The sequence below is a fragment of the Notolepis coatsorum genome, assembly GCF_963971535.1.
Source record: "Notolepis coatsorum genome assembly, chromosome: 5".
Classification (NCBI taxonomy): Eukaryota; Metazoa; Chordata; class Actinopteri; order Aulopiformes; family Paralepididae; genus Notolepis; species Notolepis coatsorum.
The window spans coordinates 177,438,503-177,458,812 of NC_140169.1; the positions used below are offsets into that span (position 1 = coordinate 177,438,503).

At 41.5% G+C, this 20,310-nt stretch overlaps 1 protein-coding gene across 1 annotated transcript in view; it reads right to left on the reverse strand.

The window, feature by feature from the left end:
* LOC311229116 (SH3 domain-binding protein 4) overlaps positions 1 to 2,862 on the reverse strand; it is an 82,737-nt gene extending 79,875 nt beyond the window's left edge. The window contains exon 1 of the mRNA XM_084315135.1: positions 2,756 to 2,862. The gene's annotated coding sequence lies outside the window, so the exon portion shown is untranslated. The remainder of the gene's footprint in view (positions 1 to 2,755) is intronic.
* Positions 2,863 to 20,310: the final 17,448 nt, after the last annotated feature.

A 20,310-nucleotide genomic window follows, 5' to 3' on the forward strand; every position in this document is an offset into this window, starting at 1 on the left:
AATCAATCAATATTATGAGGCACTTATGGGGAATAGCTGTTTTGCAGGCTGTGACGTAGCTCTGCGTAGGAGTGTGTGTTAGAGGCTTTACTTTTGAAAGTAGAAGAGGACCGTGTGTGTGGAGTGTGGTGTTGATGCCACATCAGAAACGTTGCCAAATTAACAACAGAGAGAGGGGCTCATAATAAACTCATAAACTAACGTCACGCTTTACGAGAACGATGGCATTTGTCATCTAAAACGATACAAGGCTTTGATTACACATCATCCATGTAGAAAATACCCTGCACCCCCTATAACCGCTCTGCTTTTAGAATAGAATAGAATAGAAAGTACTTTATTATAAACCCGGAGGGAAATTCAGCAACCACAGATCGCTCACAATAATAATTTAGGTATAGACAAAAATAAGAATAAGATCTATACAGTCACCACATTTGACATTATACTTATCTAGGATACTGTTGAGCAAGTGGAACACGAGTGCTCCTTTTTCCTGGTTCGATGTCATCATGCCCAAACATCAAAAATAAATAAAAAGGTTGAAAAGGCTATTTCAAATACACGGATGGCTATAATAGGCTATATTTGACACAGCAAATGTTGACAGAAGAATCCACATGATCATCAGTGAGCTGTGGTGTTCCACAAGGAAGCATACTAGGACCGCTACTGTTCCTAATTTATGCAAATGACATGTCGTCAGCTTGTGACTGCAACTTGTTCCTGTTTGCGGACGACTCAGCCCTGCTGGTCTCTGACAAGAACAAGTTACAGGTTGAAAAAACCCTCAGCTCGGAACTAGGCAGAATCTGCATATGGCTCGCTGATAACAAACTATCATTACACATGGGCAAAACAGAGTCCATTCTCTTCGGTTCAAATAACAAACTCAGCAAGACCGACGGCTTCTCAGTTACAGTGGGTGACAATATTGTCACAAGGAAAGATGAAATTACCTACCTGGGTTCCATCCTAGAGGCTAATCTCTCCTGTGACAAAATGGCATCCAATTAGTGATGCACCGATGTGAAAATTGTGGCCGATACCGATAACCGATATTAATATTGCTGTTCTGGCCGATACCGATATTTACCGATGTCGATATCTCTGTATAGAAAACACTTTTTTATGATAATCAAATAAAGAGCTATTTTCCAAAACGCATAATTTCTTTACTTTTGTAACTTATTTTCAGAAATGACTGATATTTTGAAACTATTTAAGGCCAAAACATGTAAAAAGAAAAAGAAAAAAAGATAAAAAAAAAAAAAAAAAAAAAAAAAAAAAAAAATTTAATATCGGCCCTATCTTGATATCGGACCGATACCGATGTGTAAAAAAACGGCCATATCGGCCGATATTATATCGGGGTAATAAAAAAAGTCAACCAACGAACTCGATTCTTGTACCGGATCTCCTCTCTGGTAAACAAGAATACCCTGAAGACTCTGGCAGGAGCACTCATTCAGGGGTACTACGACTATGCTTGCACCTCATGGTACCAAAGCACCTCAAAGGCGCTAAAAACAAAATTACAAACATCTCAAAACAAACTGGTCAGACTACTGCTTGACCTTACTCCTAGAACCCACCTCACCCCTGTCCACTTTGACAACCTAGGATGGCTTAGAGTAGACGACAGAGTACAGCAACTTGCAATGGGCCTGGTCTACAAGATACACTACACGACCAAGGTACCCATGTACATGTCAAAATACTTCCCAAAGGTCAGTGAATACCACGATCACAACACCAGAGGGAGCTCCACAAATCATGTTAAACCCAGATTCGGCTCAAATAAGGGACTAAACACGTTTTGCAATTATGCCACATCAATGTGGAACGCCCTACCCAAAGCTGTAAAGGAATGTGGATCACTACCCACTTTCAAAACCTCTCTCAAGGGACACCTACGGGAGACTGCAATCCAACACTGGCCCCTGTAAATATCCTAACCCAACCCCCTCCAATGTACAGTCATTTACATAGTATGGTTTTGTCAATAGTCCAATGTACAATTTTGTTTGTTTGTACAGTGTCTCCTCCCCCCCCCCCTCAATGTACAGTTTTGCTTGTTTATACAGTGTGCCCCCCCCCCCCCCCCCAACCACCTCCAATGTAAATTACCCAGTATGGTTGTCAATATCCCAATGTACCCAACCCCCCCCCCACCCAACCTCCTCCAATGTACAGTTTCTACGTCAAATGTATATACTCCCTTTTCTTGACTCCTTCTGTATCACAAACAGTACTGTATTTGCAAATCTGGTATGTCATAAATGTATAGATGTAGCAGTACTGACTATCTGTATGTCATGTATGTCATATATGTCCTGATGAATTGAAAATGGGGGACCCTGATGTAAACAAGACGAAAGTCTTTCTCTGGTCTGCATCCCCTTAACAATTGTGTGTATTGAGCTGTACTGTATTGTACCCATTCTGCAATCTGTTAATAAAGTTTTCAATCAATCAATCAATCAATCTTCATGACTATATACAGGTCACTCTCTAAAAGCGTGCGATATAATGCACGGAATACAATTTATGTTGTCAGTCACACAATATTAAAAAGTTTGAGGTACAACTGTACACAAGTGTGTTTGATGGCAGATTTTCGGCTCTCAGGTGGAGCGACTGTTTTGTTAGTTAGCGACTATAGAGCACTTTTAATAAGAGAACAATTAAATGACCATTATTAAAATAGAGTTAAATGCGGCACAAAAGAGCACCACCGACGATCGCAACTTACCTGCAGGCGCAAAATCCACTAGTTCGTCCCTTTGAAGGAAACGCGGTACATTAATAACGTAAGTCGTAGCGCAGTTTAGCGAGAGCTCTCTCCCAGTTCACTTCTCTTTGTGGATCCACGATATTTAGGAGTAGGGTATATCTGCAGAGCCGCAAGCCCAACGTCTAGTCGCAGCCCAAACCTAGTCCAAGCCACGAAGCCCCGCCCAGACGCTGGGCTGGCGGCTCTGCAGATATCCCCTATTGGTATTCAGCGATGGGAGAAGAGAGACCCTTCTGATGTCACCATCATGCACAGTGAGGAGAGGAGGGGCGTAGATGTCCATTTGGTTATTATAGGAGTTTCGTATTACTGAGAGCAAACTGTTATAATAGCCTGCCTCTATATCCACACAGAAGACAATTCTTTTTCATTCTGTTATGATTCTCTCAAAATAAATGTCTTAAAGAGCACCTACGGGAGGCTGCAATTCGAAACTGGCCACCGTAAATGCCCAAAACCCCCACCACCTCCTAATAGACAGTCTCCTCCCCACCGCATGTATATATTCCCTCCCCGCCGTATGTATATTCAGTGGTGCAGTCGCGGTCACACCCGGTTACACGCCGTGTTACCAGATCACTGAGGCAGAAGTACGCGCGATCGCGCACGGATGTGTACGCGCGCACACAAAAATGCGCTGTATCCATTCGTTGTGACTAGTAGTAGTACCCCGGGCGGCGGGTGTATAAGGCTGGGGCAGGCTGTGCCTTCCCAGACCAGTCGACACATTATTTTTATTTATAAAAAAAAAAAAAAAAAAAAATTAGCCTTTATTTTTTCCCCTGTGTACCTGTGTGTGTGTGGGGGGGCTGGGGTCCGTCAATGGATAGGTGTGGTGACACTTAACATTCCAGACGGCCTGAATACACTGAAGACTGGCAGGAGCCCCCACCCACCCCCACCCACCCCCACTTCAAAACATGGTTAAAAAAGAACTTGTCAACAACATCCCTGCAGAACACCATATGCTTGCCTGTACCTAATATGTAGAATTATTGTTTGTTTGTACATTGTCTGTACATGTCTGATATATATATATAATATTTAGCATTTATATATAAATAATATTGGGCATACTGCAGAATTAGGCAGCCTGTCTGTGTGTGTGTGTGTGGGGGGGGGGGGTCGCCCCGACGGAGGTGTCAATGGGTAGGTGTGGTGACACAGTTGACATTCCAGACCGCAATGCATCCAGTACTGTCTGTACCAATCACATCGCACGCACCGTTTGTATAAACATTATACAAACATTATAAACATAATTTAGCTGCTGCTGATGCATAATGAATGAATGGTGAGTTGTTTAAAATGACAACATACATGTGTTAATTATTTGATTTGATTGATCCGAGAGACCGAGAGAGATTGCTCCAGAGCATCTCAGAGCATTACATTTTCAACTCGACCTATTAACGTGAACTGCGAACCACAAAGCACCGCCGCCACTGTTGAAATGTATATACTATATATGCGCAGGCTGCTGGCTAGTGTGTGTCTTGTGCTGCAGCCGGCTCGCTGGCCGAGGTGTCAACGACGAAGGTGTCAATCTGTGGCAGCGTTTAACATTCCAGGTATACAGGCAGTAACCAATCACGCATAGGCTCAGGTTAAATAATGTGGCCAATCACATCATTCACATGATCATCCTGAATCTGATCCCGCAGGCAGAGTAAAGCAAACATCTGTGTTCTGAATTTCAGCCCGCCGATCGCTTTGTAGAGAAGCGAGGAGGCATAACTAGCGATCACCTGAGGCTGTATGTTGTTTTATCTTGGCAAACAAGGGCTTGCTCTAAGAGGACATGATGAGAGTCCGAGTTCATCAAATCGTGGAAACTTTTTAGAGCTACTGTATGTACATTGTTTTCAAAGCATGATGAGATCTAAATTACGAAAAACTTTCACTTCATTGCAACTTGTGATTCAATTCTCACCAAGACGAAACGTCGCATTTATCTGCATTAAGGGGAGACACTGCAGGTGAATAGGGTAAAAAAATTAACTAATAGATATCACAATGAAACTTCCCCAGTTGATTACTTATATTAAGACAAGACTTTTTTGTATTACAAGTTTTCTGAAATTGTATGTTTAGATATGCAAATGAGGCATGATCTACTTAAATATGCACTAATTTGCATATAATTCCAGGACAGACATCTGAACATTGGATAAAGCCATTTTCAAAATTATAGTTTCATTTTGTTGACATATTAGAGCCAAAGGTTATTACAGAGGGGATTTTGGATATCTCTTTTTATCACTCCATAAATCTGAAAATACTCCATTCAGTCCATTTTTATGGTAAAATTCCATATTTCGCCATGTTTTTAGGAATAAAATGTGATATAAATCAGGGTATGAATGCGATATCAACAAACCCTTCTGTAAATACCTTCAGAACATAGATATGAATAGAACTGGAAAGTTTGGTGTATGTGAGTGCTACTGAAGTGGAGATTTCTGGCTCAGAGTATGAGGAAAAACTCTTAAAACTCATTTTTGGGAAAACGCCTTCAAAGTTCTGTATTGTAAAATGCCATACTTTTTTTTTTTAAACAGATATTTACAAACACAATACCTAATCAAACCATTAGTAATAGACAACCTAAACACATGCCTGATAACTGAATAATAATAATAATGATGTTATTGAACTGAACAGAACTACACACAGGCTACAAACAGTGTAGTACAGTGTAGTACCCCCTAATAGGCAAAAAATATTTGAATAGATATCACTATGAAACTCTCCCAATTTGTTATGTACATATAAACTAAGAAAAAATATATTGCATGTTTTCTGAAATGTATGTTTATATATGCAAATGAGGCACTTCCCCATTAAATATGTGCACATTTATGGATGCAATAAGGCAAAATGATGTAAAATAAACAACTAAATGTGTGTTATTGACGTTTTATTGTCACTAGTTTCATAGAAGACATGTTTAGGAAGCAAAATATAACAAAATCTCAAAATCAACAAAAAAAGTATATTTGACTATTCACCTGCAGTGTCTCGCCTTAAGGTAAGACAATGGTTCATATATTATTGGATGCCTTCATTTGAACACTTAATTTGCACTATATATAAATGAGTGGGGCTCGCTGTAGTATAGCCTAGTAGTGTGTGTGTATATGAAATCAGAACCTGGACAGTTTGCGTGAAACCAAAAATAAAAGGTCAAATTTTTCTCGCTATACGCGCGAGGGGGCCTTCCCAATACAGCCTACCTAGACAATAATCCCATCCGCCGCCTGTACCCGGCCACCTTTTTACATAACAAAAAGCGCAGGTAGACTAAGTGTCTGGGTGTTGGCTATCTGAATGCATCTCCCCCTTCATTCTGTGTGACACAGGCAGTGGAGGTGAATACTAATGTGGCTCGGAATTCGTGATGGGGGTCTACCTACTTATGATATTGAATCAAGCGTCTGTGCTGCGCGCCAGCTTTCCACGCGCACATTCACACAAATAGAGAGCAAGAAGAGCTTGTATGATAGAAAGATTGCACTTGCGTATATGCGCTTGTGTGTGTGTGTGTGTGTGCGTGTGTGTGTGCGTGCGTGCAGGGGTGTAGCTCCAGATTCTGGGCCCCATGAAAGAATGTATTTGTAGGCCCCCAGTGAATGCTCGCGCGCGTAAGCGTGCGAGCGGATTTTTTTTTTCCATTTTTTTATTGATGAAAACGCATAATATGGTTTTCACCTATACATTCGGATCAGCAGTTCAGCACCTGCACTGTTGGTGGGTGAGCCTAGTAAAGGATGTTGCATTGCGTTCATCTTCAATGAATGGACCAATGCAATAGTCTACCAAAGCCCCCCCTCTCTCTCTATATATCTCACACACACACACACACACACACACACACACACACACACACACACACACACACACACACACAGACACACACACACACACACACACACACACACACACACACACACACACACACACACACACACACACACACACACACACACACACACACACACACACACACACACACTTCAGAAAGAAACATAGTATCAATGAGAGCATCAATAATACACCTGAGTGATGTCTAGTAAAAACATTTTTTTTTCTTTTTTTGGGCCCCCCCCCAGTGCTGGGCCCTTGGAATCATCCTAAGCTACCCCCCCCCAGCTACGCCCGTGCGTGCGTGAGTGTGTGTATAAATCAGTTATGTGCGCATGCACGTACCCGCACGTGCGCGTGCACGTGGCGTGGCATGTTACCAGTTCCCATATTAGGACTGCACCACTGTGTATATTTCCCTCCCACCTACCCACCCCCTCCTAATGTACAGTCCCCTCCCCATCATATGTATATACTCTGTCAGGATCTAGGGGTAACAGTACTGTATATTTGAATACCGCTTATGTCACAAATGTATCAGTACTAAATACCTATGTCCCTATGCCATAAATGTCATGTATGTTGTGTATGTCATAAATGTCTATATGAGTTGAAAATGGGGGACCCTGATGGAAACAAGACAAACGTCTTTCTCAGGTCTGCATCCCCTTAACAATTGTATGTATTGAGCCGTACTGTATTGTACCCATTCTGCAATCTGTTAAATAAAGTTTTCATTCATTCATTCATTCATTCATTCATTCATTCATTCATTCATTCATTCATTCATTCATTCATTCATTCATTCATTCATTCAGTGCCACTACTCCTGGCTGCACCGTGGCCACAGGCAAAGTGAAGTCCAGTAGTGGAATATGGACGTGTTTTTAATCGTCACGTTTTGCGTGGTCAATTTAATTTGCATACAACGCGGTATCTATCTATCTATCTATCTATCTATCTATCTATCTATCTATCTATCTATCTATCTATCTATCTATCTATCTATCTATCTATCTATCTATCTATCTATCTATCTATCTATCTATCTATCTATCTATCTATCTATCTATCTATCTATCTATCTATCTATCTATCTATCTATCTATCTATCTATCTATCTATCTATCTATCTATCTATCTATCTATCTATCTATCTATCTATCTATCTATCTATCTATCTATCTATCTATCTATCTATCTATCTATCTATCTATCTATCTATCTATCTATCTATCTATCTATCTATCTATCTATCTATCTATCTATCTATCTATCTATCTATCTATCTATCTATCTATCTATCTATCTATCTATCTATCTATCTATCTATCTATCTATCTATCTATCTATCTATCTATCTATCTATCTATCTATCTATCTATCTATCTATCTATCTATCTATCTATCTATCTATCTATCTATCTATCTATCTATCTATCTATCTATCTATCTATCTATCTATCTATCTATCTATCTATCTATCTATCTATCTATCTATCTATCTATCTATCTATCTATCTATCTATCTATCTATCTATCTATCTATCTATCTATCTATCTATCTATCTATCTATCTATCTATCTATCTATCTATCTATCTATCTATCTATCTATCTATCTATCTATCTATCTATCTATCTATCTATCTATCTATCTATCTATCTATCTATCTATCTATCTATCTATCTATCTATCTATCTATCTATCTATCTATCTATCTATCTATCTATCTATCTATCTATCTATCTATCTATCTATCTATCTATCTATCTATCTATCTATCTATCTATCTATCTATCTATCTATCTATCTATCTATCTATCTATCTATCTATCTATCTATCTATCTATCTATCTATCTATCTATCTATCTATCTATCTATCTATCTATCTATCTATCTATCTATCTATCTATCTATCTATCTATCTATCTATCTATCTATCTATCTATCTATCTATCTATCTATCTATCTATCTATCTATCTATCTATCTATCTATCTATCTATCTATCTATCTATCTATCTATCTATCTATCTATCTATCTATCTATCTATCTATCTATCTATCTATCTATCTATCTATCTATCTATCTATCTATCTATCTATCTATCTATTTATTTATTTGAACATTTAACACATTTCCCATTTCAATGTGACCGATCCACAAAATGTTTCTTTTTCTGCAGCCTTACTTTTCATTTGGTGAATACGACTTTGCTTTTCTGTTGATAACGTATAGGCTACATTGATTACTGTAATGAGGTAGTTGGTATAAATGATCAAGTTTAAATGGGCTTACTGTAACCATTCTTACAGAAATGTGCAGTGTGGTGGGCTATACCACCCTCAACCTTTCACACTAGGTAAGCACGACATTCAAAATCACACAGAGAGATTCATTCCTTGGTACCAAGCAGCACAACATTGGTCGCCTGGAAAGCAAACACAATGACATGCTGTACAAGACTGAAAATGTGTAATCATAAGCATATTAAACTTATGATAAAAAAACAAGTTAGTGCAATAGTTTTTTTTTGTGAGTAGGCTAAATAAATGTCTGCATCATCTACTGCAGCATGCAACTTGTATTAGCATATAGTCCCATTGTGTTCAATGACATCAAGACCATAGGAAGATTCTCCATAGCCAGGGCCGGCCCGTCCTACAAGCCATTCAGGCAGTCGCCTAGGGCCCCGAAAGGGGGTGCACTCATAGTAAAACAATATATATATTAATATTATTATATATATTTTTTAATATATATAATACTATGAGTGGGGCCCCTGCCCTCCTTTGCTCAACATCCGAGATAAACACTGACTGGTGAAATTAGGTGTCTGCAAAGATGATTGAGGCCATGGTTACACTGGGCTAATACAGGAACGTTTTGTTGCTGAATGATTACGTTTGCATGTCCAAGTTAAAAATAAACGCAGTTTTGGCAGGAAAACGTGTTCCCCTAGCGGGAACGCTGAAAAGGTGTTTTCGTTTTGGAAACTCGCCGACAATGGTGCCATGTAAATAATCTGCGCAAGCCGGATACAGAGCCATTCTGCCCAATGCCCATGCGCAGTAGAGACCCGCACGGTTATTTCCAGTGTTTACAGCAGAGCTGTCCCAAGTAGTATTGTATTGTACCCATTCTGCAATCTGTTAAATAAAGTTTACCTCCATTCATTCTTCTAGCATTAACGTTACCAAGCTGCTAGCCACAATGCTATACTGTTATAATGGCATATCCCAATCACGTTAGCACGTAAGCTAACAAAATCGGCGATATTTTTGTGAGACTAAACTCCGCTCTTGGTGGTCAATTGTGTTGTCAAGTTATTGTTATAAGGAGCCCAGTCCAAGCTACAACAGTCTGCATTCCCTTAACAATTGTTTGTATTGAGCCGTATTGTATTGTACCCATTCTGCAATCTGTTAAATAAAGTTTACATCCATTCATTCTGCTAGCATTAACATTACCAAGCTGCTAGCCACAATGCTATACTGTTATAATGGCATATCCCAATCACGTTAGCACGTAAGCTAACACAATCTGCAATATTTTTGTGAGACTAAACTCCGCTCTTGGTGGTCAATTGTGTTGATGTTAGTTTTGTTTCATCAACAAATCATCAACAAATGAGGCAGAACACACGGTGAATGTATCCGTTTTTGTTTATTGCACTTTATTTCTTGCTGAAAAATAAATGCTATGTGGCTAAATGGCTCATGCGAGGTATAAAGATGGTGGCTTTTGAGATTTTGAGCAGGATGTGGAGTGACTCATTTAACCTTTCTGATTGGTTGAAAATGGCCTTCATGTTTGAACTGCATCGCCACCTACTGCTTTGGCATTGTACTAGATGTATGGACATCACTCGGTGGTCAGGAGACAAAACGATGTCTAACTTGCCTGCCATTACGTAGCGTTCTGAAAAGCGAAACTGAAACTGAAAACTGAAACGAAAACTGGCCATAGTGTAACCGCAGCCTCTGTAGTCTGGTGAATAAATTTCACCAGTTACAATGTTTCTCTCTGACGTTTTCAGGATCTTGCCTAAAGCCCAACAGACCCACGGGCCGGCCCTGTCCATAGCTGTGGTATTTGCTATATGATTAGACCATATAGTTCCTGGCTTGGACAATCTCGCAATAGTCAGGATGGTATTAGAGGCACTATTCCATGTTCCACTGAGGACTATCAACCTGCGTATCTATCTCCACTCAACCCCACCCTCCTCCTTCCCCACTCTGCCTTTAGTCATCTACTTCCACTGCTAAGCTCTGCTTTATGGCTTCTGCACTTATTAGTAAGATGCTCATAGTGCACTGATTCACACATTCTCACTTATTCTTCTATTTGCACATAATGTTGTATGTTCCTCTGGATAAGTTATTTGGGATGAATGACACAAATTTAAATGCATAGTATTCTTGTTCCTCATATCATTCTAATGTTTATTGTAATTAACAGTCTGGGCCTTCGGATGCTCATGTTCAATATTTATGTCAAATGGGCCATTTCTTCCTAATGAAAATGTGCAACACTGTCAGTAAGAATAATATCTCTGCTATTTGTAACGGGTATCATCTTAAATCTACTCTGTTGAATAATTAAGGGTTTTTGAAAGTTATTATTAAATTAGCGATGACATTATTATTTTTTTAATCAATTGCAACCTTGATGGGCATCCTACCATCATGCATGATCTCCTCTAATGGAATAATAAAATGTTATATCTCAATAATTTTTGTCCAATGACCCCAAACTGATGGTCTACTCTAAGTCTACGTTCACAGTAAAAGTGATGGATCGGTACTCAGTAATGGCCAGTTCTTAAAGGATAACTTCGCCCCCAATGCCTTGAATTAGAGAAGATCTATTTTTCTTCTTGCATGTCTCCACGGTGAACATAGAATCTGTGACTTGATGAATTGAAGTTGATGGAGATTTGGTTTAACAACAGCAAAACTATATCAAAACATATAGCAAATGCATGTGTTTGTAAAGCACTGAGCATGCGACTGGATAAATGAGACTTGGATTATGCTGCACAAGGTGTGAGAGAGTTTGTAAATGGTATGTTTTGATATAGTTTACAACAATCATTGCGGTTGCGGGCGAGCGTTGCACATTACAACCACTGGAGGCTACATGTAATCCTTATTTATTTATTCATTTGTCATTATGATCTGGCAATTCAATGCAATGGCAACAGTTCATCAACATTCAGTGATAACACTGTTTCCTAAGTGAGCAAACAAACAAAAACAACAACAACAACAACAACAACAACAACAACAACAACAACAACAACAACAACAACAACAACAACAACAACAACAACAACAACAACAACAATGCAGATGGAGGAGCCAAATGGTGTATGTATATTGTCATTATAAGCTCCTTAGATCAGCCAGCCACCTTGATGAATGTTGAGCTGGAGATGTTGTAATTGATAGGGTTTTGGAGCCACTGTCAGCAGTAAATCAAATATTTGTCTTGCCCCCATCTGGCTCCTACACAACAGTTATAACTCAGCAGCAGCAGCAGCAGCAGCAGCAGCAGCAGCAATACAGTAATGAAACAAGATGACATTATGCTCGAGTCGCATAACAGGGAAAGACATTTGATGCATTCACTATAAAGGCCAAGGTCCCTTTACAGCCAAAGAAATCTGCTGCAGTCCACAAAGTCAGTGGTCAGACGACTGAAAGAACAGTAGGGACTTTGCCTCAGTAAGGAAATGCGATGCTTTATATTCATTGAAACACATTCCTTTGTCACAATACAATACGGGTGAATAAAATACCCAAATATCTGTTGTGTAACACTGAACATGCCTCGCAGACAAGTTGGACCCCGATTACAGAAACATGTAATACATACATGTTTGCACAGGTTTAAAAAAAATACCTACAGTGTTGTTGCTTAATATTCTCGTAGATACCGTCAATCCAACTTCTATGTAATAATGAATGCAGTGATGCCTTTGGGGTTGTTTGTGTGACCCATCGCAACAATACATTATACAACACATTACAATATTGAAACCTTTATTTATACTAACTCAGGTGGGCTCTGAGGTGAGGCCACCTCATTTACAGAACTGCTGAGTGTACAACAAGATAAAACAACAAAACAATGTGCAGTGCAATCAGTTAAACAACAGTTACAACAACAGGGCGGTCAGGTGGCGTAGCGGAGATTGCGCTCGTCACCAATGCAAGAGGCTGCGGTCTCGACTCCCGGAGTTAGCATTGCCTTGGCTTGGGCTGATCGCTATACTAACTAGTTTGGCTGGGTTAGGGGGAGGGAAGCCGTGGGTGGGAAACTGGCGTTGTGGACAGCGACGCCTACGGGTCAGGTCTGGGCGCTTGCTCAGCGGAGGCAGGACTTGAGGAAGGCAGTGTGACCTCCCACGCGTTACACTTCACCAATGAGAGCCCTCGCTGCCAGGTGAGAAGAGAGCCACTGGCTGTCGCCACATGTGTTGGAGGAAGCGTGCGGATACTTCAGGGTTCCCTTGTACCGACCAGTAGGAGAACATGCGCACAACAACCAGGTAAGGGAGGGGGGGGAATTGGCACAACGACTAAATTGGGACGGGGAGAAAACAGAGAAAAAAATCGGAGAAAGAGAGATAAAAAAAATAAAATAATAATAAACAGTTACAACATGAATCATAGAAGGCGGCTGGGTGGTGCAGTGGAGATTGCACTCGTCACCAATGCAAGAGACTCCAGTCTCGAATCCGGGTGTCAGCATTGCCTCCGGCTTGGGCCGGCCGTCATACTGGCTCAATTGGCAGAGCCAGCGGGTGGAAGTCGATGGGTGGGGCGTGTACACTTTTACCAACACACTTGCAGTTCCACGTTCTGGTTCTGCGATCTGATTGGCCACTGACGTTTCTCTCTGCGCCAATCGCCACGTAGCTGCCGCCTCGCCTAGTTCTGCTCTACTATCCTCAGTTAGTAGTCACAATTTATACAAATGGAAGTATTGATTTCGCTGCAATGAATCATATCTAACGTTAACACAAACCTAAACTAACTTTACTAACTTTAGGTTAGTTTAGGTTCGTTTTAACGTTAGATAATGTACAAAATAAACGTATTTCCGGTGCTTTAGACGTCGCTCTTTTATTTTTAAACCCCAGACCGGAAGTAAAAATTATGCTTATTTTTCTGCTTGTGTGTCCGGTTCTGTGTTTGTTGGTTTTAACGTTAGCTGTTGTATTAAATTAATTGATTGCTGTTTAACTTGTCCGTGTCCAGTCCTTTTGATTAGCCTCACCGTTCATTGTAAACAATGATGCATGTAATTATATTAACGTTACTGTGTTGTTGTAGCTATGTTAATAAATTCTGAATGGCATTAACGTTAGTTGGGTATGATAGCATTGAATAGCATCAACGCTAGCTGGCTGGCTACAACGAATTCTCACAAACTGGCATCGTAAAATATCAACACCAGCCATGGGAATAACTTTAATCGCCAAGGTAAGATGATTTGAAGGCGTATGCTATGGAAGTCCCCGGCGGCTCCACTTTGTTGAAATGTACATATAACTATGGCTATAAGATAACCACCAGTTAATTAAAATAAGATAGTAGAGCAGAACTAGGCGAGGCGGCAGCTACGTGGCGATTGGCGCAGAGAGAAACGTCAGTGGCCAATCAGATCGCAGAACCCGAACGTGGAACTGCAAGTGTGTTGGTAAAAGACTACACGCGGAGGTGACACATGATGCAAAGCAATGCAACCGACCAGTGGGGGGCATAGTCGAGCAACGTTCAAGACATGGGAGGGGAGAATTGGAAACACGAAATTGGGATGGGAGAAAAATTGAAAATAAGGAGAAAAAGTGCATACAAAATTATAAAATAAATACATGAATCATAGAGAAATGAAATCAGACATGTCAATTCCGTAAGGGAAGCAAGAACTTCCAACTTTAACTTTGACTGAATGTCATTCCAGGACTTTGGGGCTGCATAAGAGAATGCTGTCCTGCCGAGTCCTGTACTAGTCCGTGGAACTTTAAATGTGATCCAGTTACTAGTTTGATGACTGGAGCATTCCTGTCCTGTCCATATATGGTGGCTGTTTGCCGGTCAATGCCTTGAAAATGTACAAGAGCCAATGATAGTCTCGCCGAGCTGCCAGGGATGGCCAACGAACCTTACTGTAAAGGATACAATGGTGTGTATCATACCTATCTCCAGTAATAAATCGAAGTGCAGAGTGGTACACAGAGTCCAAGGGTTTCAGGGTGGAAGCTGAAGCGTGACGATAAATGACATCTCCATAATCAAGAACAGATACAAATATTGACTCACCAACTCTTTTCCAACAGAATTGAGGGAATCTTGAGCGATTTCTGTACAGAAAGCCAACCTTTTGGTGCAGCTTAGTTTCTCAGTATGAAATATAAAGGTACATTATTTTTTGTCTAATTTGTGTACCATTTAGTGATGATATCTGTAAACTATTGTAATAATTTTTTTTCCCCCTGGAAAATATCATGAATTTTGTTTGATTAGAATTGAGAACAAGCTTACAAGTGACAGTGCGCCTCATTTCATGGGCACATGATACAGCACTCATGATATCGCCCCAACAGGTCCACGGAGGACGCCATAGCCCATGTGCTGCACACAGCAGCATCACACCTGGACAAGAGGCAGTGAGAATGCTGTTCATCGACTACAGCTCAGCATTCAATACCATAGTCCTCTCCAAACTCATAGCCAAGCTCAGGCACCTGGGCTTGAACTATGACCTCTGCCAGTGGGTCTTGGACTTCCTGACGGGTAGACCCCAGGTGGTGAGAGCAGGCAACTGCACCTGCTCATCCATCACGCTCAACATAAGGGCCCCCCAGGGCTGTGTTCTGAGTCCCCTCCTCTACTCGCTGTACACACACGACTGTGTGGCACAGTGGAACAACAACACAATCATCAAATTTGCTGATGACACAGTAGTGGTGGGCCTGATCTCTGCCAACGACAAGAGGGCCTAACTGGAAGAGGTACAAAAAAAACTGTCGCAGTCCACATATCCAAGGACTTGACATGGACCACACACATTGACAGTGTTGTGAAAAAGGCACGGCAACGCCTCTACTTCCTTAGGCGCCTAAGGAAGTTCCAAGTCAGTCAGAAGATCCTTAAGAACTTCTACTCATGCACAATAGAGAGCATCCTGACTGGCAATATCATCTCCTGGTTTGGGAATAGCACCGCACAAGACCGTAGCAGACTACAGAGTGGCCCATTCAGCCGAACGCACAATTGGAGGGGGGCTTCCCACTCTCCAAGACATTTACAACAAGCGGTGCATGGGCAAGGCTAAGAGAATAATCAAAGACTCCAGCAGTGGCGGCTGCTACATTCTTTCCATGGGAGGGCGCTCGAGGGCGCTATACCAAACATTTTGCAAACATATGTACCACGCATTGGCATGTCACTGGCAGCCTTCAGCTGACCAAGCTACCAGTCAAATAAAGTACAGTCTAATTCACAACTTGAAACACAATATATAAATATAAAAGTTAGAAACAAACTCGCTCCGTCTCAAACACACGCAGAGAGAGAGAGAGAGAGAGAGAGAGAGAGAGAGAGAGAGAGAGAGAGAGATAGAGAGAGAGAGAGAGAGAGAGAGAGAGAGAGAGAGAGAGCGTTAGCTGAGTGGCTGAGAGAGAGAGAGAATCACGTTAGAGAGAGAGAGAGAGAGAATCATGTTAGAGAAGAATCACGTTAGAGAGAGAGAGAGAGAGAGAGAGAGAGAGAGAGAGAGAGAGAGAGAGAGAGAGAGAGAGAGAGAGAGAGAGAGAGAGAGAGAGAGAGAGAGAGAGAGAGAGAGAGAGAGAGAGAGAGAGAGAGAGAGAGAGAGAGAGAGAGAGAGAGGAGAAGCATTAGCTGAGTGGCTGAGAGAGAGAGAGAGAATCACGTTAGAGAGAGAGAGAGAGAGAATCACGTTAGAGAGAGAGAGAGAGAGAGAGAGAGAGAGAGAGAGAGAGAGAGAGAGAGAGAGAGAGAGAGAGAGAGAGAGAGAGAGAGAGAGAGAGAGAGAGAGAGCAAATCTACCTTGTTGTTAAATTGACAGCAGGCAGAAGGGCTTGATAAAGTATATCCACTCCGTCCATTGTCCAGACTGTGTTGTTGATGTCCATTGTCCGATTGTCCCTCCACACTGCATCCATATATAGCTTCTTGTTAGCCAACAAGTACTGTGTGAGCTAACAACAACACAACAGCAACAGCATAAACTCACTTTGTTTAATTGAAACGTGGTGGGCTTGATAAAGTGTATAATCCGCTGTTGATGATGTATATCCAGACCACTGTCCAGACTGCATCCGCCATATAGCTTGTTGATTGATTGATTGATTGAAAACTTTATTAACAGATTGCAGAATGGGTACAATACAGTACAGCTCAATACACACAATTGTTAAGGGATGCAGACCAGAGAAAGACTTTCATCTTGTTTACATCAGGGTCCCCCATTTTCAATTCATCAGGACATATATGATGACATACAGATAGTCAGTACTGCTACATCTATACATTTATGACATACCAGATTTGCAAATACAGTACTGTTTGTGATACAGAAGGAGTCAAGAAAAGGGAGTATATACATTTGACGTAGAAACTGTACATTGGAGGAGGTTGGGTGGGGGGGGGGTTGGGTACATTGGGATATTGACAACCATACTGGGTAATTTACATTGGAGGTGGTTGGGGGGGGGGAGACACACTGTATAAACAAGCAAAACTGTACATTGAGGGGGGGGGGAGGAGACACTGTACAAACAAACAAAATTGTACATTGGACTATTGACAAAACCATACTAGGTAAATTACTGTACATTGGAGGGGGTTGGGTTAGGATATTTACAGGGGCCAGTTTTGAATTGCAGTCTCCCGTAGGTGTCCCTTGAGAGAGGTTTTGAAAGTGGGTAGTGATCCACATTCCTTTACAGCTTTGGGTAGGGCGTTCCACATTGATGTGGCATAATTGTGAAACGTGTTTAGTCCCTTATTTGAGCCGAATCTGGGTTTAACATGATTTGTGGAGCTCCCTCTGGTGTTGTGATCGTGGTATTCACTGACCTTTGGGAAGTATTTTGACATGTACATGGGTACCTTGGTCGTGTAGTGTATCTTGTAGACCAGGCCCATTGCAAGTTGCTGTACTCTGTCGTCTACTCTAAGCCATCCTAGGTTGTCAAAGTGGGCAGGGGTGAGGTGGGTTCTAGGAGTAAGGTCAAGCAGTAGTCTGACCAGTTTGTTTTGAGATGTTTGTAATTTTGTTTTTAGCGCCTTTGAGGTGCTTTGGTACCATGAGGTGCAAGCATAGTCGTAGTACCCCTGAATGAGTGCTCCTGCCAGAGTCTTCAGGGTATTCTTGTTTACCAGAGAGGAGATCCGGTACAAGAATCGAGTTCGTTGGTTGACTTTTTTTATTACATTGGATGCCATTTTGTCACAGGAGAGATTAGCCTCTAGGATGGAACCCAGGTAGGTAATTTCATCTTTCCTTGTGATAATATTGTCACCCACTGTAACTGAGAAGCCGTCGGTCTTGCTGAGTTTGTTATTTGAACCGAAGAGAATGGACTCTGTTTTGCCCATGTGTAATGATAGTTTGTTATCAGCGAATCATATGCAGATTCTGCCTAGTTCCGAGCTGAGGGTTTTTTCAACCTGTAACTTGTTCTTGTCAGAGACCAGCAGGGCTGAGTCGTCCTCAAACAGGAACAAGTTGCAGTCACAAGCTGACGACATGTCATTTGCATAAATTAGGAACAGTAGCGGTCCTAGTATGCTTCCTTGTGGAACACCACAGCTCACTGTGAGGGGGGGGGGGATAGGGTACCGTTTACCTCCACCATCTGTTCCCTCCCCTCAAGGTAGGATTGCATCCAGCTCACTGATAGACTATCAAAACCAATTGCTTTTAGCTTGTCAATCAGAATGGAGTGATTGACTGTGTCAAAGGCCTTTTGTAGGTCCAGCATGACCATGCCGCAGTATTTGCCTGCGTCCACCTCTTGTTTGATGTGGTCATTCAAATAGAGAAGGCATGTGTCAGTGGAGTGGGATGTTCTGAAGCCAGATTGGAATTCGTAGATTAGATTTTTTTCCGCTAGGTACTTTTCGACCTGTTCATAGACTATTTTTTCCATGACTTTCGAGATGGAGGTGAGAATAGAAACAGGGCGGTAGTTGCCTGGGTCTAATTTGCTGCCCTTTTTGTGCAGAGGGGTCACCCTCGCAATTTTGAAGTCCTTGGGGACGTGTCCCTGTTTTATGGAGAGGTTTATTATGTGTGTGATGATTGGGGTGATTGCGGCTGCTGAGTCTCTGAGGAATTTGGAGGGGATGTTGTCATGGCCAGTGGCCTTGTTAGGTTGGAGGGCGCTCAGTGTCACTATGTTTATGTTTGAGAATCTGGTTTTAAGTTTTTTACTGCATCCTAGTTGATTATTGAGTAATTTCCAAAGTTCACGTGGTTTGTTTTTGTTTTCCTCAGTTTTGTCATTGATGAAATTATTTTTTGCAGTTTTGATCATGGAGTTTACGTCGTTTCTTAGTCTGTTTCTTTCTAGTTTGAGTTCAGTCACGTGGGCTTGGAGTTCACTGCTCGTGCTTTTAGTAAGCTTTGACTGACTTTTACGAAACTCAGAGCATTTTTTGTCTCTGGTTTTCATAGCGGCCAGTATTTCGGAGTGCATCCACGGCTCAGCGCGATTTTTTACCCTGGTGGTTCTTAGGGGGGCCATGTCGTTTAGTATTGTTGAGAATTTGGTTTTGAAACCAAGCCATGTTTCTTCAACCAGTGTACCATTGAGTTCATCTGACCAGTCCAGACTCTCCAGTTCAAGGTTGAAGGCCTCGCTAGAGTAGGTTTTGAGGTCTCTAGATGTGACTGTTTTGTGGCAGCCAGCCTTTTGTTTTAGTTTTTTGCGGGTACAAGCCAAGTGTTAGCTCAGCTGTTAGCACCACACAACAAGACAGTACTTGATTTATTTGTCCATTTCCGCGTCGAACAGACTGCAAACTACCTGGCGTTCTATCGCCATGCTCTAAGACAAACTCTAACCTTAACCAACTTTGAAAGAGTGCCTAAGCTTAACCGTCGAAAGAACTTGCAGTCACGCTCTAAGACAAATAGCTGCATCTCACAACAACACAACTATCTCTACCAAGCTAGAAAACCTAAAATTGGAACATAGAAAAGTGGCGTCGGCCAATCAGAGAGCGTCTCCGCGAAATGCTGCTACGTACAAAAATACTGGCGTCGGCCAATCAGAGAGCGTCTCCGCGAAATGCGGCTACGGAAATTCTTGACGCTGCTGCCTAGACCGCTTCAAATCGCGCCCGGTTTCCAACATAATAGTCATATTTCAACGCACAACACGTTACACACTGATTGGCTGCGACGGATACAGCGATCAAACAGTGATACGCACTCAGAGCGCTATTGCGTCTAGCCCGGGCCGAGAAATACGGCTAGAGGAGAAATGCGGCAGGAGAAATGAGCAGGAGTGAGTCACTTCCTGTTCAGGAAAACGAGTATTTTTTATTTTATATATTAACGTTATATTGTGCATTGGAAACACAAACATACTTAAAAT